This window comes from Sus scrofa, chromosome 3, assembly GCF_054392235.1.
Source record: "Sus scrofa isolate SSC_HxYL_T2T_F1_AM1 chromosome 3, Sscrofa_HxYL_maternal_Yorkshire_Landrace_v2.0, whole genome shotgun sequence".
In the NCBI taxonomy this organism is placed as follows: domain Eukaryota; kingdom Metazoa; phylum Chordata; class Mammalia; order Artiodactyla; family Suidae; genus Sus; species Sus scrofa.
In genome coordinates this window covers 89,704,743-89,731,033 of record NC_139385.1, presented here as the reverse complement: position 1 = coordinate 89,731,033, position 26,291 = coordinate 89,704,743, and the positions used below count along the sequence as shown (strand labels likewise).

Here is a 26,291-nt window from a genome sequence, read left to right as displayed (position 1 = left end):
TCTAAGCTACCTGCAGTGCCCTCAGCTACACGACTGGGACAGCTATTGAATATGAGCCTTTCCTTCCTTCAGTAACTCCTACTCCTTCCAACCACAGCACACTAAGGTGAGAGCAGGTGCTGCTGCCCACGGGGGTTACCTCACCTGAGGAGCCCTGTTCCCTGAGTTTCAGGTACAATACTCTTTAAAGAAGACATACAATGATGTGCACTCCCTCTATAGGGATTCCACATCACCCCCCCACCACCACACACACACACACAGAGCCTCCTGTAGTCTCTCATCCACACGTTGACCTCAGTCAAGGCCTGCTGGGTCAAGGTAACTGATCAGGCCTTAAGGTCTGTTGTAAAGTCAGACTCTGGAGTGTCTGCATTTTCCTGACTGAGTAAGCCCTAGCTCAGAGCCTGACCCAGATAATGACCTGCTAGGGCACAGGAAAAGCGGCAAAGTTGGGAGAAAGAAAGTGAAGCACTGAAGGAACTTGAGACCTGGCTGACAGAACTTGAGAGGGGCCCCTCCCCTGCTCAAGTCATCGTGACTCTCTCCCTCCACACCCGCTCAGAGAGTGTGACCTGCTGCCTGTGGAATGCAGGTGCCTCCCTCTGCAGCCTTGCACAGAAGAAGAACAGCTGTTCTACCTCTGGGGAAAAGGAGTCTCTCTCTCAGCCCCAAAGGGATGCTGTCTCCTGCCTTCTTCCTCATTCCTGGAGTTGTGGCAGTTCTCCCTCCCTCAGTGATGCTAGGCGTGGTCTTCAATGGAGTTCATCCTCCACTCATGGGTGTTTATCCATCATGAGCCAGGAATGTGCTTGCTCCTCTCAGTCTGGGAAGGTCCTGAAATAGTGCACAATTCCTCCTCCTTCATCAGAACTTCCACTGATACTTATCCCCACAGCCAAACTCGGGCCTCAAAGTAGGCCCGAAAGTTCCTAGTGGTATATTTCCCTTTATTCAGAAAAAGCAGGGAGTTCCCGTCATGGTGCAGTGGTTAACGAATCCGACTAGGAACCATGAGGTTGCGGGTTCGGTCCCTGCCCTTGCTCAGTGGGTTAAGGATCTGGCGTTGCCGTGAGCTGTGGTGTAGGTTGCAGACGCGGCTCGGATCCCGCGTTGCTGTGGCTCTGGCATAGGCCAGTGGCTACAGCTCTGATTTGACCCCTAGCCTGGGAACCTCCATATGCCGTGAGTGCGGCCCAAAGAAATAGCAAAAAGACAAAAAAAAAAAAAAAAAAAAAAAAAAAAACAGAAAAAGCAGCAAATTCAAATTCTCTTAGGAATAACTCAATTCAACATTAGGGCTATTCTGGACAGTTGTGTAGGTTGCATACTGCACAAATATGCCCTGCTGAAGGGATGAGTAGAGGCTGAAACTCAGCCAGAGCCTTATTTGCCAAGCCATGTATTTTAGTATGGAATGCTTCCTTTTTTCCCCTTTGCTCAAAAGCACTCTTTGCTCACTGGGCTGTGTACCTAGAAGGGGTACCTTCTCCTTTTTTATACAAAGGTTCCTTATAATCTAGCTTCTGATCTGTCAACCTTGCTTCCCTCACATTTGTCTGCCTAGAAATGTTCTTGTCTTTGCAGTCTCAGAAAAACAACATCTTTTCCTTTTCATCTCTTCCCCTTCTGTCTGAGGATGATCTAACAGAATCAGAGACCAACAGTCTATCCTGGCCATTGAGAAAATAATGCCCATGTGCCCTCTCAGATTCTCCATCCTTGATGAACAGCAGCCCCAGTCACTCTGGACAGAACTGCCAAAGCTGGTTTACCTATTCACTCGGTCTGGTCTTCCCTCTTTCCCTCCTGCTGTGTCCAGCAAGATCACTTCTTGAGGCTTTCTCCTGGGGAGGTGAACAAAGACGAACCTAAAAATATCCTCCTGCGCCTGATGCATCCTTCAGAAATCGAAGATAGACATGATTCCAATTCCCCTTTGATCCCCTGTGTAGTATTTATTTGCCTTTGTCGGGTCTTGCTCTGCTAGGCTATGAGCTGGAACTAAGCACTGCAGCTAGGGGCAGTGCCCAGCACAGAACAGAGCTTAAGCAAAGATTGTGGAAAGCACCTGCCAGGTATACTGCCCTTACCAGCTTCAGTCTGTCTGAAGCAGTAGAGGCACACTTATATTTCAGACCCAATTAGAAGCCAGGCCCATGAAGAAACAAGCTGACTTCTCACTGTGCCTTGTCATAACAGTGTAACTTTGTTTTCAGTAGTGTCTAGGTGAAGGAGAGCACCTTGCTTCTGAAGAAGTCAAAGCACCTATTTATCTCTTTAGTCATATCCTACTGGATCTCTTCTCTCTGCTGAGAGTTTCAGGGATGTTTTATCTATTTGTCTTCTTGGGCTTGGTGCACAATTGAAGAAAGAACAGTTTCTCCTAACCAATGTATGCAAGAGCTTAATGCTGGGCAGAGGGTAGAGCTGAAAGAGTGACATTTTGACACCAGGACTGGAGTTGTCCTTGGGGATGAAGATAACACATGACCTGTTTGGCTCACGCAGCTGTAGCACCAAGAGTGGTTGAAATGCTTTGGTAAACCCTTAAGTGCTGAACTTATGAGAGTCACTATTACCTTAGGTCTAATCCTTCTGCTTTCTGTCCTGTCCTGTCACAGAGAGAATATTGAACTTGGAGGACCTCTGTATTGGCAGAAAAACCTACCTCCCAAAACATGACTGTTTTCTCATCATTAGACCTTTATTAGCAATTGTTGGAATGTTTCATAAGCTTTGCTGTGAATACTTAGTAGTGACTTTTCCTCTTCTGTATCAGGAGGCTTCAGCAAAAATGCTCAGTCTGGGTTTGTTCTCCCTTCATCCTTGAAACTATAGCCCTGATCCTGCGACTCACTCCAGAACCTTACCATCGGAGCCCAAAAGATGTAAAACAACTTGGGGAGAGTTATCTGCTGAGAAGCAATTTAAGTTGCTGATGCTAAAGAAAGAAAGATAAGGGAACTGATGTCAATTGCACATCTAGCCTCCTGTGCAAGGCCCTGTATTAGGTACTTCTAAATGTTAAGATATTTAATTCTTAAAGAGAAGTGCCCTTATATTACATAAAAAGAAAGTGAAGCTTTGGTTAAGTAGATTTCCTGAGGTTACCTGCAAGATGGTGATCAGCTTTTGAGACAAGACCACCACCGGATTTAAGACATGGGATTGTTGGAGTTCCTGTCATGGCGAAGTGGTTAACGAACCTGACTAGGAACCATGAGGCTGAGGGTTCGATCCCTGGCCTTGTTCAGTGGGTTAGGGATCTGACATTGCCGTGAGCTGTGGTGTAGGTTGCAGATGCAGCTCCGATCCCCCATTGCTGCGGCTGTGGCATAGGCCGGCGGCTGCAGCTCCAATTCAACCCCTAGCCTGGGAATCTCCATATGCAGCGGGAGTGGCCCTAGAAAAGGCAAAAAAAAAAAAAAAAAAAAAAAAAAAAAAAAAAAAAAAAAGACATGGGATTGTTTCCATTACCCTCAGAGAGTTCTTTCATTCCTCTTCCTGTTATACACAACCCTATGGGCAACCCCTGTTCTGATTTCTACCACCATGGATTGGTTTTAATAGGTTCTAGATCTTCATATAAATGGAACCATACATTATGTACCTATATGCCCAGCTTCTTTCACTGAATATGTCTCTGAGATTCATCCAAGTTACAGGGATAGCTTGGAGATATTGCGAGTTTGGTTCCAGACCACTACAGTAAAGCAGATATTGAAATAAAGTGAGTCATGGAGTTCCTGTCACAGCTCAGTGGTTAACGAACCTGACTCTCATCCATGAGGATGCAGGTTCAATCTCTGGCCTTGCTTAGTGCGTTAAGGATCCAGCATCACCGTGAGCTGTGGTATAGGTTGCAGATGCAGCTCAGATCCTGCATTGCTGTGGTTGCAGTGTAGGCAGAAAGCTATAGCTCCAATTCAACCCCTAGCCTTGGAACCTCCATAAGCTTCGGGTGCAGCCCTAAAATGGAAAGAAAGAAAGAAAGAAAGAAAGAAAGAAAGAAAGAAAGAAAGAAAGAAAGAAAGAAAGAAAGAAAGAAAGAGAGGAAGAGAGGAAGAAGGAAGAAAGAGAAAGAAAGAAAGAAGAGTCACATGAATTTTTGGCTTCCTAGTGCATGTAAAAGTTATGCTTACACTATACTGTAGTCTATTAAGTGCATTATGTCTAAAAAATAATTTAATACCTTAATTTAAAAATATTTTATCACTAAAAAATTCTAACCATCATCTGAACCTTCAGCAGATCATAGTATCTTTGCTGGTGAAAGGTCTTGCCTCATTGCTGATGCTGATGACTAATCAGGGGGGTAGCTGCTGAAGGCTGGGGTGGCTGTAGCAATTTCTTAAAATAAGGCAATAATGAAGTTTGCTGCATTGATTGATTCTTCTTTTCATGAACGACTTCTCTATAGCCTAAAATACTGTTTAGTAGCATTTTACTCACAGAACTTCTTTTGAAATCAGCCTTAATCCTCTCAAACCCTGCTGCTGCTTTATTAATTAAATTTACATAATATTCTAAATCCCATGTTGATATTTCAACAATCTTCATAGCATCTTCACCAGGAGTAGAGTCCATTTCAAGAAACCACTTTCTTTGCTCTTCTATAAAAAAAACAAATCCTCATTTGTTAAGATTTTCTCATGATATTGCAGCAATTCAGTCATATCTTCAGGCTCTACTTCTAATTCTTTTGCTATTTTCACCACATCTGCACTGATTTCCTCCAGCGAACCCCTCAGAGTTATCCACGAGGGTTGGAATCAACTTCTTTCAAACTCCTGTTAATGTTAATATTTTGACTTCTTCCCATGACTCATGAATGTTCTCAATATCTAGAACGGTAAATCCTTCCCAGAAGGTTTTCGGTTGACTTGGCCTAGATCCATCAGGGGAATCACCATCTATCACAGCTATAGCCTTACAAAATGTAAGCCCTGAAAGTCAAAATTACTTCTTAATCCACAGGCTGCAGAATGGATGTTGTGTTAGAGAGCATGAAAAGAACATTAATCTCATACTTCTCCATGAGAGGTCTTGGGCGACCAGGTGCATTGTCAATAAGCAGTAATATTTTGAAAGGAATCTTTGTTTCTGAGCAGAAGGTCTCAACAGTGGGCTTAAAATACTCAGTAAACCACGCCGTAGACTGATGTGCTCTAACTCAGGCTTTGTGGTTCTATTTTTCGTAGATTTAGCATAATTCTTTTATTTTTTATTTCTTTCATTGATAATGATTTTTATTTTTTGCATTATAGCTGGTTTAGAGTGTTCTGCTGTACAGCAATTTTTACTGTACAGCAAGGTGACCCAGTCACACATACATGTATATTCTTTTTTCTCACATTATCATGCTCCATCATAAGTGACTAGACATAGTTCCCAGTGCTACACAGCAGGATCTCACTGTTAATCCATTCCTAAGGCAATAGTTTGCATCTATTAACCCTAAATTCCCAATCCATCCCACTCCCCACCACCTTCGCAACCCCAAGTCTGTTCTCCATGTCCATAATTTTCTTTTCCATGGAAAGGTTCATTTGTGCCATATATTAAATTCCAGATATAAGTGATATCACATGATATTTGTCTTTCTCTTTCTGACTTACTTCACTTAGTATGAGAGTCTCTAGTTCCATCCATGTTGCTGCAAATGGCATTATGGCTGAGCAGTATTCCATTGTGTATATATACTACATCTTAATCCAATCATCTGTTGATGGACATTTAGGTTGTTTCCATGTCTTGGATTTAGCATAATTCTTAAGTGCCCTCAGATGTTTGGAAAATAATGATAAATGAGCATTAGCTTCAACTTCAAGTCACCAGCTGCATTAGCTCCTAACAAGAGAGTCATCCCATCCTTTGAAGTTTTGAAGCCAGGCATTGACTTCTCTCTAGCTATTAAAGTACTAGATGGCATCTTTTCCCAAGAGAAGGCTGTTTCATCTATATTGAAATTTTATTGTTTAGTGTAGCCACCTTCATGAATTATCTTAGCTAGATTTTCTGGATAACTTGCTGAAGCTTCTATGTCAGTACTTGCTGCTATGACTTATACTTGTACATTATGGAGATGGCTTCTTTCCTTAAACATTATGAACCAACCTCAGCGAGCTTCAGACTTTTCTTCTGCAGCTTCCTCACCTCTCTCAGCCTTTCTAGAATTGAAGAGAGTTGAGGCCTTGCTCTGGATTAGGTTTTGGCTTAAGGGAATATTGTGATTGGTTTGACCTTCCATCCAGACCACTCAGAGTTTCTCCGTATAAAGAATAAGGCTGCTTTGCCTTCTTACTGTTTGTGTGTTTGCTGGCATATCACTTTCAATTCCCTTCAAGAACTTTTCCTTTGCTTTCACAACTTGGCTGTTTGGGGCAAGAGGCCTAGCTTTTGGCCTATCTCAGGTTTCATGCCATCCTCATCATGCTTAATCACGTGTAGCTTTTGCTTTAAAGTGAGAGATGTGACTATTCCTTTCACTTGAATACTTAGAGGCCACAGTAGGGTTATACACTGGCCTGGTTTCAATATTACGGTGTCTCAGGGAATAGGGAGGCCTGAGGAGAGGGAGTGATATAGGGGGAACAACTGGTCACTGGAGCAGTCAGAACACACACAACATTTATTAAGTTTTCTGTCTCACACAGGTGTAGTTTGTGCATCCCAAAGCCATTACAATAGTAACGTCAAATATCACTGATCACAGATCATCATAACAAACATAATAATAATGAGAAAGTTTGAAATATTGTGAGAATTACCAAAATGTGACACAGGGGCCCAGTGAGCAAACACTGTTGAGAAAGTGGCCCTGGTAGACTCGCCAAATGCAGATTCTTCAATTTGTAAAAAACATAATTTCTGCAAAGCACAAGAAGACAAGGAGTGCCTGTATTCCGTAGTTCAATCTTTTTTATTGCTGAGTTCACTCTGTGTATTCTTTTGTACTCTGTTGTAAAAAAGAGCATAACTTCTTCTCCTGCTGATGGACTTTGGGCTGTTTCCATCACCTGTGATGAAGAACCATGTCCTGAGGCACCTCAGAGGTGTGCAGGGTCCACTCAGGATTAGCCGCTAAAGTAGAGGTCAAAACCACCGTGTTACATCTTGCTGGGAAAGAGCTGATTAGCTTTCTGGGGGCTGGGATTCCCTTGGCTTCTTCACCCTTGGTGCGGCACCCATGTTAAGGGAGAGGCAACCAAGGTGAAGTCAAAAACCAGTAAGCCAGGAGTAGTCAGAGTTGCTTGATGACTGACTGCCAAATAGACCTGTCCAGATATGCCACCAGAGCTCACTGTGGTGAGTAACTCTGCTTCTGGAACAATGGCTCTTCTGTACTGAACAAAATTCGAAAAATGAACTGGACTCCTACCGACTATCACATTCCAAAACAATGAACCAACTAAAGGCTAATGGGAACCTCCAGCTTCTGCTGGAGTTTAGATCAGACAAGTAAATGCAAGGGAATAAAACAAAACTGTAACTGTCTGGAGTATATTCAACTTATCATTCATTCGGAAAGCAGAATGTGGTGATATATCTCTGACAAGTTAATTTATGGAACAGGGGAGGGATAAATCGAAAGTATGGGATTAGCAGATACACACTACCAAGAGGACAGTGGGTGACAAGGCTGGGGCTCTCAAAGTGGGTCCATCAACTGGGTTCACTGAGGCCCAACTTGGAGAATTGAACAAAACAGGAGGTGTGGTCATCCACAGAGCTGGACTTTCAAAGTGATTCCTCCCTCTTGGCTCTCTCTTCCTCTTCACCTCCAAAAATCAGGAGCAAGAGGAAATGCATGACTGGATCCAGGAACACAGCTCCTCGACAGAGATCCACAATGAACCACCTACAATCTCCAGCTAGCCACAGCCCTGCTTTCCTTTCCGTGTCCTTACCTGGTTTCATAGGAAGTTTTGTGCCTTTGGCTTTTGACTATCAACAAACTCTGAGATACATTTGCCACTCGAATATCTCAAGTATAGAAGACTTTGTCAGTTAGATAATCTATTCTGATTGGTCTTTTCCCTCATCCTAATTTTATTCTGGCATTTATATTCCACTAATGCACTGCGCATTTCCTATAAGCCACATCTAATCCTTTGTAGAATGAGGTGGGTATGAATAAATAAAAAGTCATAAAACCCGGCCTCGGAGCTATGTTGAAACCACCTACATCTTTTCACCCAGTAGGGGTGGCTGATACAATGGTTCCTTCTTCCTGTGAGTACAGCTGCCTCTAGAGGTGATGCTTTCCAACTTTTTCACCAGTACTTTGAATTGTCACTTATTATTCATTCAACAAGATCTATTGAGTACCCAATATATGTCAGGTGTTGGGGAAATAAGCATATCTCTGCTCTTATGCAATTTATGTTGGAGTGAGAGAGAGACAAGCAAAAAAATAATAATAACAAATCATGTGATTTTAGATAAATGCTATAAAGAAAAAGAAATCAGTGTAGGGTGATTTATTGTTTTAGCTAGAATGTCAGGGAAGGCCTCTGGGAGGGGGCGATATTTGAACAAAGACTAAATGGATGGAGGTGAGCCAGAGGATGTTTTGTATAAAGAAGAACTTTCTAGGCTGCAGGAATAGCCAGGCAAAAGCCATGTGATGAAGATGAGCTCAGCCCATTCTAGGTGAAATCTAACTGCCATCACCAGGTACTCCACGACATTCTGGCCTAACCCACCCTGTCCTAATGCAGTGGCCTCCTGGCTAATCCCCCTGCTTCCACTGTTGCTCCTCTTCAGTCTATTCAGCACACAGCAGCCAGAGATATCCTTTAAAATCATAAACCAGAAGTTCCCAACGTGGCTCAGCAGTAACGAACCTGACTAGTATCCATGAGGATGCAGGTTTGATCCCTGACCTCGCTCAGTGGGTTAAGGATCCAGCATTGCTGTGAGCTATGGTGTATGTAGGTCGCAGATTCAGCTCAGATCCCGTGTTGCTGTGGCTGTGGTGTAGGCCGGCAGCTGCAGCTCCAATTTGACCCCTAGACAGGGAACCTCCATATACCAGCCCTAAAAAGCAAAAAAATAAATAAATTTATAAATCAGTTCACCACACCCTCTTGCTCAAAAGATTTCAATAGCTTTCCATTATAATTAGAATAAAGTCCAAATTCTTTACCACAGCATATGAGCACCTTCATGAGCTGATTCCTTATCTCCTGTCACTGCCACTACAACCACCATCACCACCACCACTTCATGCTGCACCAAATGCTTCCATGATAATTATATTAATTCGTTTATATATATTTATATATATAAAACACCTATAATATGGCAGACACTATTCTTAGCATTTTCCATATAACAGCTCACTTAGGCTTCACATTTAACATATAAATTTATGTATAATTTATGTAAATTTAACTTGCATACAAATGTAAAGCCTCACATTTTCACATAGTAGCTCATTTAAACTCCAACAATGCTGAGGGAAAAGTACAATTATTATCATCATCATCCCCAAATTAGGGATAAGGAAACTGAGGCACTGATCGAACAAATAATTTGTCCAAGGCTAAGGAACTAGCAAGTGGTATACCCATTTCGAATCCAGGTAGTCAGCCCTGGGGAGTCCAGGTGCTTAACTACCCTCTGTGGCCACATTCCTGCAGTGAGGCTCTGCCTCCTCTGCAAGGGTTGATGGGTGCAGTACCTGGTCAGGATGTTAATGGGAGCATCATGCTCTCCTACTCCTTCCCCGCATCGCTCTGGCTGGGATGCAGATACAGCCAGATACAGCGGTGAGCCATCTCAGAGAAAGCAGATGAAGGAAACAACTGAAATTTACCAAAGCAACCAAATAAAAGGAATGTGGGTCTCTGACAGGGTGGAGTCCCTATATCCACCCTGGATTGCTTTAGGGGGAAAAGAAATCAACTTCTGCCTCTATTATTTCAGATCTTAATTACAACAGCTGAATCAATATCTGTAATGATATAGTGGATAAAGTTAATCTGGAAAGCAGAGGTCTGCCAGCAGCACAGCCACCTTTCCCCATCTCAGAAGCCATGACATGCCAAGGGGCCAGTTCTATCTCCAAGTGGGGCTGGAGACTGCTGAAGACCACTGCACCAGGCTGTACAAGCCAGACAGACTCACAGGCTAGATGTGGGGCGGGGCCCATCTCCATGACAAAAAGGTACTGATGTTTTTATTTCTGTAGAATCATAAATGCCCAGTAGTTTTTATGAGTGCAAAGAAGAAAATTATCAAATCAGAGCAAGGCCTCTAAAGAAAAAGGCTGACACCTCAAAAAGAGGCCTCATCTCACGAAACAGGGCGTGTACACATTTGGAGAACGTAAGATCACAGGAGAAACTAGATAAGCAATCTAATCTGATCTGAAGGCTGGGAAAGAGAAAAGAAGGGTCAGGTGAAGGAGGCCAAGCTGAGTCGAAAGATTTGAGCACAGTGGTTTGGGAGGTGCAAAGAAGGATTCAAAGTGTTTTCTTCAAGTCACTTTTTTCATTATAAAATCGATATGATAATGATAGAATTTTTAAGCTTCTGTGATTTCACTAATCTTTAACAGAACTTTAAAAAGAATATTTTATATATATACCCCTTCACATCTTTGTACCCATAATTATCAATCTTATCTACAAATGTATTCAACTTTTAAAGTTTCTAATTATACCTCCCCATAGTTCTACACACTCACTGCAGTTATTGGGCAAGTCACTTAACTCATAGATCCTTAGTTTTTTCATCTTTAAAATGGGGCTAATAATACCCAGAAAGGTTGTTAATGAGGTTTAACTGAAGTAAAGAAGGTCAAATGCTTAGCAAAGGGCCTGCCCCACAGTCAGTGTAACCCAGAGGCATCCCTTCTCCTAGAAGGTTAAAGTTTCCCTCAAACTCCAGTTCAGGGTACCTGAGAGTTCAAAACATCCCCTACAATTCTGTGAATTCCTAACAATGAACTTCCTTAAGCTTTCCTCTGCCTCCATGCTCATAAGATATTTTTCATCTGTTCATATCAAAGCAGTAAAGGAATAACAAAAGCTTGGTATGTAAATCAAGTATGTAGTAGTCAGTTGATGGAATACTATATAGCAATGAAAAAGAACAGACCACTGCTACAGGCAGTAAAACAGTACAGCTCATGGTCACAAGGTTGGGCGGAAGAAGTTAGACACAAAATGACACATACTCTATGATCCCCTTTCATAAAGTTCCAAAACTAAGCTACGGTGACAGATGTCACATCAGTGGTTACTTTGGGGGAAGATGACCAGGAGGGGGGGATCAAGGAAAGCTTCTGGGATTTAGGTGATGTCCTATATCTTGATCTATGAGGTGGTTACTTTGCAAAAATACAAGTGTGTTTACTTTGTAAAAATACGTCACATAGCTCACCCCTAACTTGTGCAGTTTATTTTATGCTCTACTTCAATTAAAAAGTTAACTTATGTAGTAGGGGAGGGATAAATTGAAAGTATGGGACTAACCGATACACACTACCAAACATAAAACAGATAAATGACAAGGATTTACGGTATAGCACAGAGAATTATATTCATTATCTTTTTAAATTTTTTTTATTTTTTTGTCTTTTTAGGGCTGCACCAGCAGCACATGGAAGTTCCCAGGCTAGGGGTCAAATTAGAGCTATAGGTGCCAGCCTACACCACAGCCCAGTAACACGGGATCAGAGCCGTGTCTGCAACCTACACCACAGCTCACAGCAATGCAGGATCCTTAGCCCACTGAACAAGGCCAGGGATCAAACCTGTGTCCTCATGGATACTAGTGGGGTTTGTTACCACTGAACCACATCGGTAACTCTCTATCTTCAATATCTTGTAATAAATAATAATGGAAAAGCATTTTTCAAAAGAATAAAGAGTTCCTACTGTGGTGCATTGGGTTAAGAATCCAATTGCAGCGGCTCAGGTAATTGTGGAGGTTTGGGTTTGATCCCCAGCTGCATGCAGTGGGTTAAAGGACCCAGTGTTGCTGCAGCTGCTGCATAGGTCAGAGCTGTGGCTGTGATTCAGTCCCTGGGCCAGGAACTTCCATATGCTGTGGGTGAGGTCATAAAAGAAAAAAGACTATAAATACATATACATTTGTATGTATAACCAATTACTTCACTGTACACCTGAAACTACACAGTATTGTAAATCAACCATATTCCAATAAAAGAAAAAAAAAAGTTAATTTACAAAGTGAGGATTTGAGCTGTCACAGGAGAAGATTCCAACACAGGATGCTTCACTTTCTGCCATCTCCCCTCTAGTGTCCAAACATGTTTTCCACCTTTCTCAGGCAGAACAGTTTTCACAACACTTGGGGGTCCAAGGAGAAGCTTGGGGTCTGCTCTTATGTGTTATGGAGAGGAATTTCTTTCCCTCAATTCCTTTTTCATTCATATCATCTTGATTAACTCTGTTATGTATGTGTGTTTTTTCTTTTGAATAAACTTTCAGGAGTGAGATTTATGACTTTTTATTCCTAAGGCCACTTTGCTTTCTTATGAATCAGGCTGTACCCTGTCACAACATCCAAGGGATTTTCATATATAACAATTAGTTCTTGCTGTATGAAGACCAGGAGAAAAGACCTCCCCTGAGGGCACCAGCCTGACTACTCTCAGGCCATTTCCCTGAAAGTGATGATACTTCTCTAGAACTCAAGGTGATTGTTCATCTGAAACATGTCATTGTCCATATTCATGCATTCCACAAACACTAAGCGTCTACCCGGGGTCTGGTACTGTGCTGTGTACTAGGATGAGCATTACAGTGGTGTGTGGCCAGCATGGAGACCTCTGTTTTCTGGCAATGTGTCCCTCAGATGAAGGGTCCACTCATGATGCAGCTGGTGCACACAGACATGAGAGAATCCTCAGCTTCCCTGTGTACTAATGTTAGATCTACCAGACTCAAAACAGAGTCTAGGATTACAAACATCACTCTTAGACATGATGAGTTACTTCTTGGCAGGCCTAAGAAGCTCTGGTCCTTTTCTCTTTATTACAATTCAAAAATTCTCTGAAGAGAATCTGATTGGATTACTTGTTCATGTCCTAGACCAATCACTGAGGCCAAGATGGTGGAATCATGTAGGAGACAGCTTCCATTTGGACCATATAGTTCTTGGGAAGGAGGAAAGGCATCCCCAATGAGGAGGGCATTTTTCTCAGCGGGAAAGGAGGTGTTGGACAGACCAAACAAGAAATGATCTTTATGACAGGGTAAGCATGCACATGAACAGCAGACCTTGTTTTGCTTTGATCATCTCAGAAAAAAAGACCCTGACACAAAAATTCAGGTGCAAACAGTTTTTCTGGAAGGAAAAACAAGAACAGAAGTGAGGAAAGGAAAGCATCCATGAAGGAAACATTTCAAAGTCAATTACCTCTGAGGCTAACTGGAGCTTAATCCCCCGGACAATAGTAGTCTATACAGCAAGATCACCTCAGAGTTATCCCACCTGAGCAGCCACTTCTACACCAACTACCATCAACCACTGCTGGAGGGCTGCTCTGATGCTTGGGGAATATTAGTTCTCTGGAACTTCTGGCCTGTCATTAGCCAGACAGAGCAGGCTCTGGGTGCGATAGAAAGCCCTGGCGTAGTCAGAGATCTGGGTAGCGTTCACACACTGGTTAAAGCCCAGGGAAATTTTTTTGGGGTGCTGACAGTGTCTGTTTTGCACATGCTTACGTTTCAGGGACAGAGACAACTGTGGGCAGCCCAGTATTTTTATACATAGTGTCAAGAGAAGAAGAAACTTGCATTGCCTCTCAGGGCTCATGCGGGTGAGGCTCAGGTCAGAATAGCTACTGGGAGGTGGGTAAAGCGAGAATGTCACCTGAAAATCTGTTGTTTCCATCAAGGCAGTCTACCTGTAGTGCTGGGCCATGCTGCCAGGTGCAATGACCCTGAACAGGGTGTTCATGTCTGGGCACACCTGTTGGTTTCTTTCCATGCAGAATAGCTAATCAGTGTATTTCATGGCCCTGGCACTAGCAACTGGTTTGAGGATGAACATATGGCCCACATTGGTAAATTCAGAGTTAATTCTAGAATATTTTCTAGAATAACCAGGAAAACACCCTTTCTTTCTGTAATTCTTGAAACTGAGAATCTTTGAGTGCGGAGCTACAGGAGCTACTGTAACCTACCTGAAGAAAGGCAACAGAAAAAAAAGAGCCAAAGACTGTGGAAAGACTGAGGGCTGACGACATCACACTAGCTATTGGATCTAGCTAAGTCTGAATATCAACCAACGCACTCCTGGCTTGTCAGTTATATATGAATGCCCTGTTTTGCTAAAGCAATTTCTTTTTTCTTTTTTTTTTTCACCTGTAACTTGTACCTGGAAGAGTCGACAAATACAATATATGAACTCGCAAAATGGTAAGATTTCCAGGCAAGCCCTGGCTGAAGGAAATAAGAAAAAGGTCAACTTTCCTCAAAGCTTCCCAGGACTAACTTTTTGGAGCCCTGATACTTGACTACAGGCATCTTAGGTGTTATCAAGAACATGATTAGTCCTTAGAAGTGAATTTGAACATTTCCTTCTTTATTTCTGGCAGATAATTGTTGCTAGGATGCTTGCTAGAGAAAAGCCTACATTAGCTGATTGAAAAAAGTAATGACTTCTAGAGACTTCCCATGAGTTATTGGCCAATTACAGCCTCAGCCAGACCTTTTTCTGCCTCTTTCAAGGCTAATCAGGATAAGAGATCAGAATAAGATCTCATAATAATAGCTAATGTTTTTGAGTGCTTAGGTGCCTGGCATAGTTCTAGGAGGTTTCATTTATATAACCTCACTTAATCTTCACAATAATGCTAAAAGAGAGGCAGTATTTTTATCCCTCTTGTACAGATGAGGAGCTGAAGCACAGAGAGGTTAAATCACTTACTTGAAGTCACACAGCTGGTGCATACTGGAGCCAGGATTCAATCTAGGAATCTAGAGCCTCCACTCTTTTCTAATCACTGCTCCTAGAGAAAGGAACCAAATCTGCTTTCCGCTAATGCTATGGCACCAGCCAAGCATGTTCCTAAGCTACTCCCACAAGTGAGGCGTGGACTGTTCCTCTCAGGATGAGATGGGCCAGGATTAGTCAGGCATTTGTGGGCAGAGACTGCTTTGTGGAATTAGTTGGAAATGCAAAACATGGCTAAAGTCTTAGAGGACATTCCTAGGGGAATGTGGGATCTAGCTCCTTTCCTTGTCCCTTTCTTTCTCGTTTTCCATAGTCATCATACCAAAGCACCTTGTCCTCCAGGGCTTCTTTCTTCCCTCACTCTCAGGTAATGGCCTCACCACTTGTTCTGCCAAGAAAATAGCATACGAAACCCTCAACCTCCTGCTTCCATAAACTTAACCAGTATCTCCAAACAGCCCTGGGTTCCTGTGTTCAGCCTAAGAGGATGTGTCCCCTGTCTCATCAAGGCTTTGCCTTCACTCCAGATCCCATTCCTGTTATCTCTGAAGATTTCCTGGGCCTGGTTATTTCCTTTCCACTCTGGCTCCCTCTCCTCAACCAACAAGCCTGCCCAAGGCCCTCCCCATCTTAAAAAAGAAAGGAAGGGAGGGAGGGAGAAAAGGAGGAAGGGAAGGAAGGAGGGAGAAAGGATCAAACCACCCACTCCTTTTAATTGCCGCTCCTCATGAAAGAGTCCATAACAGCATTCCTACTTCCTCACACCACGTCCCTCCACAGCCGGCTGCAGTCCATCTTCTGCCCACCACACCGCTCCCTTAACAAATTGCTCCTGTGCTAGGCATAGATGACCTCATCCCATCTGACATCCCTATAGCGAGCACTGGCAGCCTCCTTATCCTTTCGTGAGTGTGAACAGTAACGTGGCACGAAAGAGTGCTGGCTCAGGAGATGGACTACCTGAGTTCAAAGTCTAGTTTCTACCTGTGTGACTTTAGGCAAGTGACTTAATCTCTTTGAGCTGCACTTTCCTTTCTTAGAGGTACTTAAAATAATGGTGGTAGGTTATACAGTCAGGTAAATTAGATGAAATTCGGTATCTTCCTAAACAGAGATTAATAGTGTTTCTCTGTATTAAAAAGCCTTAATGGGAGTTCCCGTCGTGGCGCAGTGGTTAACGAATCCGACTAGGAACCATGAGGTTGCGGGTTCGGTCCCTGCCCTTGCTCAGTGGGTTAAGGATCCGGCGTTGCCGTGAGTTGTGGTGCAGGTTGCAGACGCGGCTCGGATCCCGCGTTGCTGTGGCTCTGGCGTAGGCCGGTGGCTACAGCTCCGATTCAACCCCTAGCCTGGGAACCTCCATATGCCACGGGAGCGGCCCAAGAAATAGCAACAACAACAACAAAAGACAAAAAGACAAAAGACAAAAAGACCAAAAAAAAAAAAAAAAAAAAAAAAAAAAAAGCCTTAATGACTTTCTTTGGCCTGGAGTATGAAGTCCAACTCCTTGGCCACAAATACAGGGCCCAGTCCCATCTCCTGCCTCTCTCCCTCAACTCCACTGACACCAGATCACAGTGACACTGCCACTGCAGGTGGCTAGTTCAGAGGGGAACGTGGGGGGTACTGTGCTGGAGCCTCTTTTACAGAAGTCAGTGAGCTGCAACCCATTCAGAGCTCCCCCCTCTGAGCTATGGCTTGAATATTATTTTTAAACAAGAAATAAAATATTAAATTTTCAGATTTTACCTTCCAAAGATAGGACAATTTTGAAATTAAAAGGCATTTAAAACTAGGATTAGGAGTTCCCACTGGGGCACAGTGGAAACGAACCTGACTAGTAGCCATGAGGATATGGGTTCGACCCCTGGCCTTGTGCAGTGGGTCAGGGATCTGGAGTTGCCATGAGCGGTTGTGTAGGTCACAGAGGCGGCTCGGATCCCGAGTTGCTGTGGCTGTGGTGTAGTACAGTGGCTGTAGCTGTGATTCCACCCCAGCCTTGGAACTTTCATATGCCATGGGTGCAGCCCTAAAAAATAAAATAAAATAAAATAAAATAAAATAAAATAAAATAAAATAAAATAGGATTAAATGTGGCAAATAAAGAAAAAGAACATATTTGGGGAAAATAATATTATTTCATATGTGTATAGGTATTGCTCAATATGCAGATATTTCAAATGCTAAATGGTTTCTAAATTTTGTAATAGAGTTGATTTCAGCAAGAAATGCAATACTTAATTCAAGAACAATTTTGCAATAAAGACCTGTTATGGTATTCTTGAACTTGGTTGTTGTTTTTCATTAGTTTGGTTTTTATTCTTTATTTTGAAATAATTACAGACACAGGAAATTACAAAAATAGTAAAAGAGGTTTTATGTACTCCAGAGATTGATTCTTAACAGATGCTAGAAACCAATATACTAAAATACGTCTATAACATTTAAAATTTTGAAGAAAATTTACTAAAGAGGGGTTTTATGAATTTTACATACATTCCTGATATAAATTCCACTTGGTCACAATGCATTATTATTTTTACATATCGCTGAATATCATTTGCTTATATTTTGCTCAGGATTTTTGTATCTATGTTCACAGGTGTATTTATCTGCCATTTCATTTCCTTAGATGTCTTTTCAGGTCTTGATATTTGGGTTATACTGATCTCATAAAATGAATTTGAAAACTTTTCCTTCTCCCTTTTGAGAGAATTTATGCAAGATTTATACTATTTTTTTCCTTAAATGAATCTAATTCACAACTGAAATCTAGGCATAGAGTTTTCTTTGTGGCGAGCTTCTTATAATGATTCAATTTCTTTATAAAATATAGATTATTTAGATTTTCTGTTTCTTCTGTGTCAATTTTGGTAAGTTGTATTTTTCAAAGAATTTGTTCATTTCACCTAAGTTATTGACTTTATTTGCATACAGTTGCTCATATTACTCCCTTATTACCATTATAATGCCTGTAGAATTGGTAATGCTATCCCTCCTTCCACTTACAAATTACATTTGGCATATGGCATATGGAAGTTCCCAAGCTAGGGGTCGAACCAGAGCTGCAGCTGTCTGCCACAGACACAGCAATGTGGGATTCAAGCCGAGTCCTCGACCTACACCACAGCTTACGGCAACACCAGATCCTTATCCCACTGAACAAGGCCAGGGATCAAACTGGAATCCTCATGGATTGGAGTCAGGTTTGTTAACTGCTGAGCCACGGAGGGAACTCTTAATTTTTTTTTTCTCCCTTTTTTTTAATTGATCAATTTTGCTAGGGGTTTAAAATTTTTATGAAACTTTTTAAAGAATGAATTTTCAAGTTTGTTTAAAAAATCCTACAGTTTCTTTTCCAATATATTGATTTCTGTTTTTACACTTATTTATTTTTTTCTACTTTCTTTTTTTTGTTCCTTTGTTTGTCTTTTTGCCTTTTCTTGGGCCGCTCTCCCAGCATATGGAGGATCCCAGGAGCTCACGGCAACGCTGGATCGTTAACCCGCTGAGCAAGGCCAGGGATCGAACCCGAAACCTCATGGTTCCTAGTCAGATTTGTTAACCACTGTGCCACGATGGGAACTCCTACTTTCTTTGGGTTTAATGCCTTTGTTAGTTTTTCTTTTTCTTTTTTAATTTCTTTATTTTATAATGATTTTTATTTTTTCCATTATAGCTGGTTTAGAGTGTTCTGCCAATTTTCTACTATACAGCAAGATGACCCAGTCACATATACATGTACACATTCTTTTTTCTCACATTATCATGCTCCATCATAAGTGACTGGATATAGTCCCCAGTGCTATACAGTAGGATCTTATTGCTTATCCGTTGCAAAGGTAATCGTTTGCATCTATTAATCCCAAATTCTCAATCCATCCCACTCCCTCCCCCTTGGCAACAAGAAGTCTGTTCTCCATGTCCATGATTTTCTTTTCTGTGGAAAGGTTCATTTGTGCTGCATATTATTATTATTATTATTTTGCCTTTTTGTCTTTTTAGGGCTGCACCCGCGGCATACGAATGTTCCCAGGCTAGGGGTCGAATCGGAGCTATAGCCGCCAGCCTACACCATAGCCACAGAAACACCAGATTTGAGCTGCTGCATCTGCAACCTACACCACATTGCAACACCAGATCCTTAACCCACTGAGTGAGGCCAGGGATCAAACCTGCGTCCTCAGGGATGCTAGTCAGGTTCGTTAACCGCTGAGCCATGACAGGAACTTCTGTGCTGTATGTTAGATTTCAGATATAAGTGATATCATATGGTATTTGTCTTTCTCTTTCTGACAGTTTTTCTTTTTAAAGTGGAAACTTGGATAATTAATTTTAAACCTTTCTTCCTTACTAATATGATCAGGTTGGTGCTATTAATTTTTCTTTAAGCACTGATTTACCTGCACCCTACGAATTTTGAAATGACTTTTTTATTATCATTCAATTGAAATATTTTCTTTTTTTTTTTTTTTTTGTCTTTTTGCCATTTCTTGGGCCGCTCCCGCGGCATATGGAGGTTCCCAGGCTAGGGGTCTAATCGGAGCTGTAGCCACCGGCCTATGCCAGAGCCACAGCAACGCAGGATCCGAGCCGTGTCTGCAACCTACACCACAGCTCACGGCAACGCCAGATCCTTAACCCACTGAGCAAGGGCAGGGACCGAACCCGCAACCTCATGGTTCCTAGTCGGATTTGTTAACCACTGCGCCATGACGGGAACTCCGAAATATTTTCTAATTTCTCTTAAAATTTCTTCTTTAACCCATGGTTATTTAGAAGTATGTTATTTAATACTCAATTAGTTAGAATTATCTAGGTATTCTATTAACTTTTAATTTAATTCCATTGTGTTCAAATCTTATAAGATTTCAGTCTTTTGAAATGTATTAATATAAAACAAGTGTGTTAACTCACTTTATAGATGGTGAAAGATGGCCATCAGAGAGGTGTAGATAAAGTACCATGGGAATTAAAGGAGGGACAGGGAAATTCCAACTAGGGTCAATCATGGAAGGCTCATGAAAGGAGGTGGTATTTGAGCTGGGTCTTGAAGAATCGATACGATTAAGAAGTAAGGAGTTAGAGGAAGGAAAAACTACAATTAGGTTCAACTTTCCTTAAAAGGAGAAATGATGATTATCTTTTATGAAACCCAAGATCTCAGAGCACTGCTGGGAAAGTGACTACCAAACTATGGCCCCAGTGTTCTTCTCTAAGCTTCCTTGAAACACCTGCTCCCAAACAACCACCTAGATACTTCCAACTCTGAATCTGGCCATCCTCTGTTTTAGAAACTGAAGCAGCACCATTTATTTTAAACTAGCAATGATAACAACCAGATTTCATAACTCAAAAAGTATTTTTCTTTTTCTTTTCATGATGCTCATTGTTCTGAGGTTTCTTTTTACACCTACAGATCTGAGATTTTAAGAAGGATACACTGGGAAGTTTTTATTCCCAGTTATAGCCTCTTCTTTCTTGGGCAGTTTAGAATTCTCCGTGACGTCACTGGAGGAAAGCTCTACTTGTCACTACTGTCATGTGGCAAGAGTCATTCTTAGAAGTGTCGCAGGCAGTAGGCAAGTGCCTTTTGGAGATCTGTGTCATCTGAAAATAGCTCCTGGTCAGAGTCCTCTGGGTGAATGTTGCAAACAAGTTTCGGCCTGAGTCCATTATCCTCTAGCCAAGCAACATGGGGGCCACCATTCAGCTCTGCAGGCATCTTGGGGGCTTACAGCCACCATCCCGGAGTTCAGGGCAGGGATGGTGTTCTTTCCTGCTTCACGTGCCCTTGTCTCCAGAGTAGCGTTTGTGGAAGTTCATCTAGTGAATGAGCAGGGCCCAGCTGAGCCTCCCTATTCCCTGAGCTCTGCTCACAGCAGGCATGGCCTTTACCCTGCACTGCCCTCTCAGAGGTGAGACGGTTGCCCTTATCTCAATTCTTTCTTAGGGACTGGGCTCCCAGTGTGGAAGGGTTGGTTTGGAATGTTTTCTCACATCTACTCTGATGTGCTAACACCCACATTTCTGCCTAAAGTTAATAGTTCTGCCAGCCTTACCAGATGTCATGGACTTGCTTGTGTCACAGATGCCCTAAGGGGAAGGGGCTGTGAAGGGCTGATCCAGAATAAATACGGTCCTTGATAGCTGACTCTCAATCGACTGAGAAGCCACACCAAAGTCTATCAAAACCTTCAGTTCCAGATAGAATCAGGTAATATAATTCCTGGCAAGAAAAGGGTATTCCAAAGTCAGGTTTAGGGTTAAGTCCTCTGTGGGTCTAATGAAGCCTATTTGAAAAAAAAAAATCAGCCTGCCCTTTCATTTTGTCCACCTGAAGTCAGTGTCCTCTGGCCAGAGGCCGATTTGGGACATGCTTGCATACCTGCTGTGAACTAGAAATGCCTCCTGCCATATCAGTAAACAAAGGATGCTGCAGTCCTCAGCCACTGCAGCCACTCCCGACAGTACACCCTAAGGAAACTGAGGATGAGCAAACACAGGATATTGGCCCCAGAAAGCAGAGGTGCATGACAAAGGAATGACTTCAGTGAGCCCAGACTCTTGCATCTTCCCAAACATAGAAGAGCTCTAAATTCCTTAACTTGCGATATCTGGTGTTCTTTTATTAACAGTAACTTTTTTTTTTTTTTTGGTCTTTTTGCCTTTTTAGGGCTGCACTCGTGGCATATGGAGGTTCCCAGGCTAGGGGTCTAATTGGAGCTGTAGCCACCGGCCTTTGCCAAAGCCACAGCAACGCCAGATCCGAGCCGCGTCTGCGACCTACATCACAGCTGACGGCAATGCCGGATCCTTAACCCACTGAGCAAGGTCAGGGATTGAACCTGAAACCTCGTGGTTCCTAGTCGGATCGTTAGCCACTGAGCCACGACGGGAACTCCAACAGTAATCTTTTGATGTTGCAACTACCTGGTCTTTGTTGCAAAAATTCTACATATCCTGGCTCCCTGCCTCTCCCTCCCTCTTCAGAGCAGTCTCTCAGAGTTATCTGAGATGCTGTGTCCCAGTTTTATCTGCTCAATAACTCCCAACTTTTAAAATGTGCATTTTTTTTTAGTTGGCACTGCCCATATGTAACACACTTCAGCTCTGGGTTTACAATGACGTCTGCAGCAAGGTCCCACCTCTAGTGAGCAGCCCCTCCCTAACTTCTGCAATTCCAAGGCTGCAAGGGTTCCCTAACCAAGATGGTGGTAAAGATGAAACTCTCCCCAGAACACTTGAAGTGTTCTTCTGGGACTGTGTCATCTCCAGTGATAGCATCCGGTTGTTTTTCAGGCTGAGTGATCTTGACAAAGCCTGCCAGCTGAGTTCTTAACACTGGACAGAGACCAGGCAACTGGTTCCTCACCCTCCAAGAAAATGTGAGGAGCCTCTGGGCTAGAGGTCCCCTCAAGGCTCTTACACCTGAATGAGACTCACGAATTTAGGGACAAACACTTCAAACCCGAGTCTGATGCCTTCTTCCTAGTGTGTTGCTTATGTTAGTAGTGCCCCATCTACTCCCCAGTGACTTCTCTACTGACCACTCCCTGTTTTCCTTTCTCTTTGCAGAGGGGGCTAATATTTGAGGAGTGCAAGATTTGGAGGCTTGCGGACTGAGACTGGAAACTAGAAAGTGACCAAACAGAATGCCCGATGGGACCTTTGGCATCTGCTTGTCAAGGGAGAGGGGGAGGGAATGGGGATGGCCAGAAAGGCCAAGGGAAGACTCCTTGTAAATGTCTCCTACAGATTTTGATAATGCATTTATAAACCAAGCCAAATACTATGGAAAGACATGTTTCAGATGCAATGGGTTTGACAGGTTAGGGTAACATCAATGTCATACTTGTTTGAGATGTTTCCAGCATCTTGCCAGAATATACCAGAGCAATAACTATTACAAAAACCCCATCGAAACAGGAGTGTCCTGAAGTGCTCCACCCTCCACTTTAGGGGTTAGGCTCTGCGTATTAGCATACGTTCATGACACTTAATAGAACTCCCTCCCTTTGTATGAGATGCTTGGGCTCCAACATAATTGGTTTGCATTTAAATGCCCAAATATGATTATATAACTTTGATTCAATTAACAGGTCTGACTTGATTTAAACCTTGCTCACGACTGAGCCAAATAGTCACCTAAATAATAATTAGAACAAGACAAACCAGCCTTGCTGGTCTCCAATGTTGAGGATTGAAGGAACTTCCGAGTCATCAGATGTAGTTGATGGATCTAGAGGTCCAACTCCCAGAACTATGCTTACTTACCTTTCAGGTCCAAGGCTAATGGTCTGGGGTGCACCCGCAGTGGCCAGCAAGGGCTCTGACAATTGTTCCCTCTTTCCAACTCAGCAGTGATAAAATGGAGTCCAGGAGAGGTGACATTGCCAGGCTAGGTTTATTCCATCAGCTGAAAGCAGAGTAAAAACTTAAGTTCAGCACAAAGGGCTGTAGAGTTCATCCCATCCAACTTTCCAACAAGTATGAGAACCTCTGACTGTCATCACACTTCCGCTCAGCCTCTGTCAACAAAAAAAAGCCTACTACCTCCACCAGTCTTGGATGACATCCACTAGGATAAACTCTTCTTTGTGTTAACCCCAAACCCACTTTCCTATAACTTTCATAGAAAGATCCTTTTATCATTATTAAATGTCATTTCCTAACTTCTTCAATTCTACTCCTTCATAGTTGACCCTGGATCTCAAAAGACTTGCTCTGCTAAGATATGCTGACCAACAGCTTAGATTCATGGTTTCTTATGAAACCCGATCATGGGCCCTGCCTTGAATTTTTAATGTTGCAGCTGCCCCACCACTGAACACCACCACAGCCCCAGATGTGGCAGGGGTCAGAAGAATTAAGAAATCCAGAACAGTGCTGTACAAAGTCATTTGAAGACTAGAACAAAACTGGAGAGGAAAATATAATAATTAATTACAGCTGTTCCCAAAAGAGTGACATATGTTGATGAAAGAACCTGAATTGTTTTTCTGAATAGATTTTTGTATCAATTTGACAGTGTCATTTACAGTTAGATAATGATGATATTGCGTGTCTTTCATGATATTAGACACGGATCAACCTGAGGGCCAATTTGCGGATCAAGACGATTAACTAGGTGCTAATATGACCAGAGCCGTCTTATACAAAGCTTCCTCTGGCTGGGAGGAACAATGGGAAATGGAACTGATATCCATTTTGTTCCAACCCAACTCATTCCCAGGCTCACCCTAGCCATCCTGGAGTCATCCCTGATGCCACATTACAAGGTCATTCCAGGCAAAGGCCAGAAAGGAGTACACCGGAAGACATCCATATTCCTGTGATGACACTTGTCTCAACTTCCACTTCTCTCAATGATGAGAGACTTGTGATAGGTTTTCTCTCCCTTGTCGATTTACAGGGCCAGACTAAGCTGAATCCTAAGTTGGTTTTCTCAAAGGCAGGGTCTCTACTTGATACCTGCGAAACAGGATCGAAGCCTGGGGATACTAGGACCACTTGGCTTCTCTCCTGTCCCACAGAATAAGTGTGAATAAGGAGGCAGAGGGAGATGGGAAAAAAGATGGAGGAGGTGACAGGAAAACAGTGTCAGAACCCAGTTTATCATCCACAGCAGGTACTCGCCAGCACCCCACCACACAAGGGCTGGCTTCCCCAGCCCTAACATCAGAACAGGACTCCCAGACCTGTTTTTGTAAGAAATTTGCAACTAGAGGTAGAAAGCAAAGAAATTCTGAGTTGGTAGTGAACTGTGGTGGGAAATCAAAACCTAAAGACAGCAGCTGTCCTACCCAAGAAGCCAAAACCCTTCTCTCACAGAAGCTGTGGGCCAGAGATGCTTTACTGAGAACCCACTTGTGCCAACCCTGAGGGTACGATGATGAAGCGGACATGCTCCTTACCTCCAGGGTCCATGCCTCCACAGCCTGGTGGCAATGGCAGGCAGGTACACAGCTCCCTACAGTAGAGCAGCCCAGGTGCCGTGTAAATCATGATGAATTCTGTCTCACCAAATGGACTGTCTAATCAAGATACTGCGTTACCTGGACAAGTGTCATCACAGGAATATGGATGTCTTCCAGTGTTCTCCTTTCTGGCCTTTGCCTGGAATGACCTTGTAATGTGACATCAGGAATGACCCCAGGATGGCTAGGGTGAGCCTGGGAATGAGTTGGGTTGGAACGAAATGGATATCAGTTCCATTTCCCATTGTTCCTCCCAGCCAGAGGAAGCTTTGTATAAGAAAGCTCTGGAGGTATTAGCACCCGGTTAATAATCTTGTGTTGTTTAAAAAATCATGGCCCTTTGCCCCTTGCCCCACCCAGTTTGCTCAAGTCTCTTCCTCCACCCTGTTTCCACTCATGCTTTACCCTCAGAGTACCTACTCTTTATCCTCAAACACGCCATGCTCTTTAACACCATCGAGACTTGAGTGTCCCTTGGACCTAACATCACTCTCCCCAACCCTCTCTCAGCTCTCTACACCCTGAGCTCTGATGTCACCTTCTTGCTGTAGCTTGCCACAACAAAGCAAAATTAATTACTCCCTCCTCCAAATTCCCATAGCACTTTGTTTGTCTATATCTCTTATCATATGACATGAGAGCATTTGTTCCCAAGTCTGTCTCACTGGTTAGACAATGTACTCTTTGGAGGGGAGGGATCATTTCTTATTCCTATGTACATCCCCAGGGCCTGGAACATAGGAGGGACTCCAGAAATGCTGTTGAGAAGTGGTGAGAGCAACAGCAGCACCGGAAGATATTTTTTGTGCACCAAGGGTCCTGGGAAGCTCCTTGGGGTCAGGAGCACAGAACAGGCTCTTGAGTGACAGAACCTCTTCTTCCTCCCTTACCACATTCTCCAGGGGGGCTCAGCTTGGGTCCTGGAGGAGATGGTCCATCAGTTCTAGTGCAAAGAAGGTATTCTGGGGGCAGAGTTTGGTTTGGGGGCTCAAAGTGTCCTTTGAAGGACATTAGGTTATTTCTAAAATCCATGTTGATGGCTTCCTAAGTAAGGGGTACAGACAGAGCCATTGAGTCACCATTTATGATCTGGGTAACTTTGAATAAGTTATTTAATTTCTCTGAGCCTCAGTATCTTCATTTATACAGATGGGGAGATCATCAAACCCCAAGCTGCTATGAAGATTAATAATTACTATTGGGAGTTCCCATTGTGGCTCATCAGTAACAAACCCAACTAGTATCCATGAGGACGCAGGTTCGATCCCTGGCCTTGCTCAGTGGGTTGAGGATCTGGCGTTGCCTTAAACTGTGGTGTAGGTCACAGACGTGGCTCAAATCCCGCATCGCTGTGGCTGTGGTGTAGGT

At 43.0% G+C, this 26,291-nt stretch overlaps 1 long non-coding RNA gene across 3 annotated transcripts in view; it reads right to left on the bottom strand.

Annotated features, from left to right (window-relative positions):
* The window catches only part of LOC146404767 (uncharacterized), a 166,730-nt gene that overhangs the window by 89,800 nt on the left and 50,639 nt on the right, over positions 1-26,291 (bottom strand). For 2 of the 3 annotated variants that reach the window (XR_014841811.1, XR_014841813.1), the window contains exon 2: positions 23,221-23,362. This is a non-coding gene — a long non-coding RNA (uncharacterized LOC146404767). Of the gene's footprint in view, positions 1-21,005; positions 21,173-23,220; positions 23,363-26,291 lie in introns of all 3 variants that reach the window. The other variant, XR_014841812.1, reaches the window with a different exon arrangement.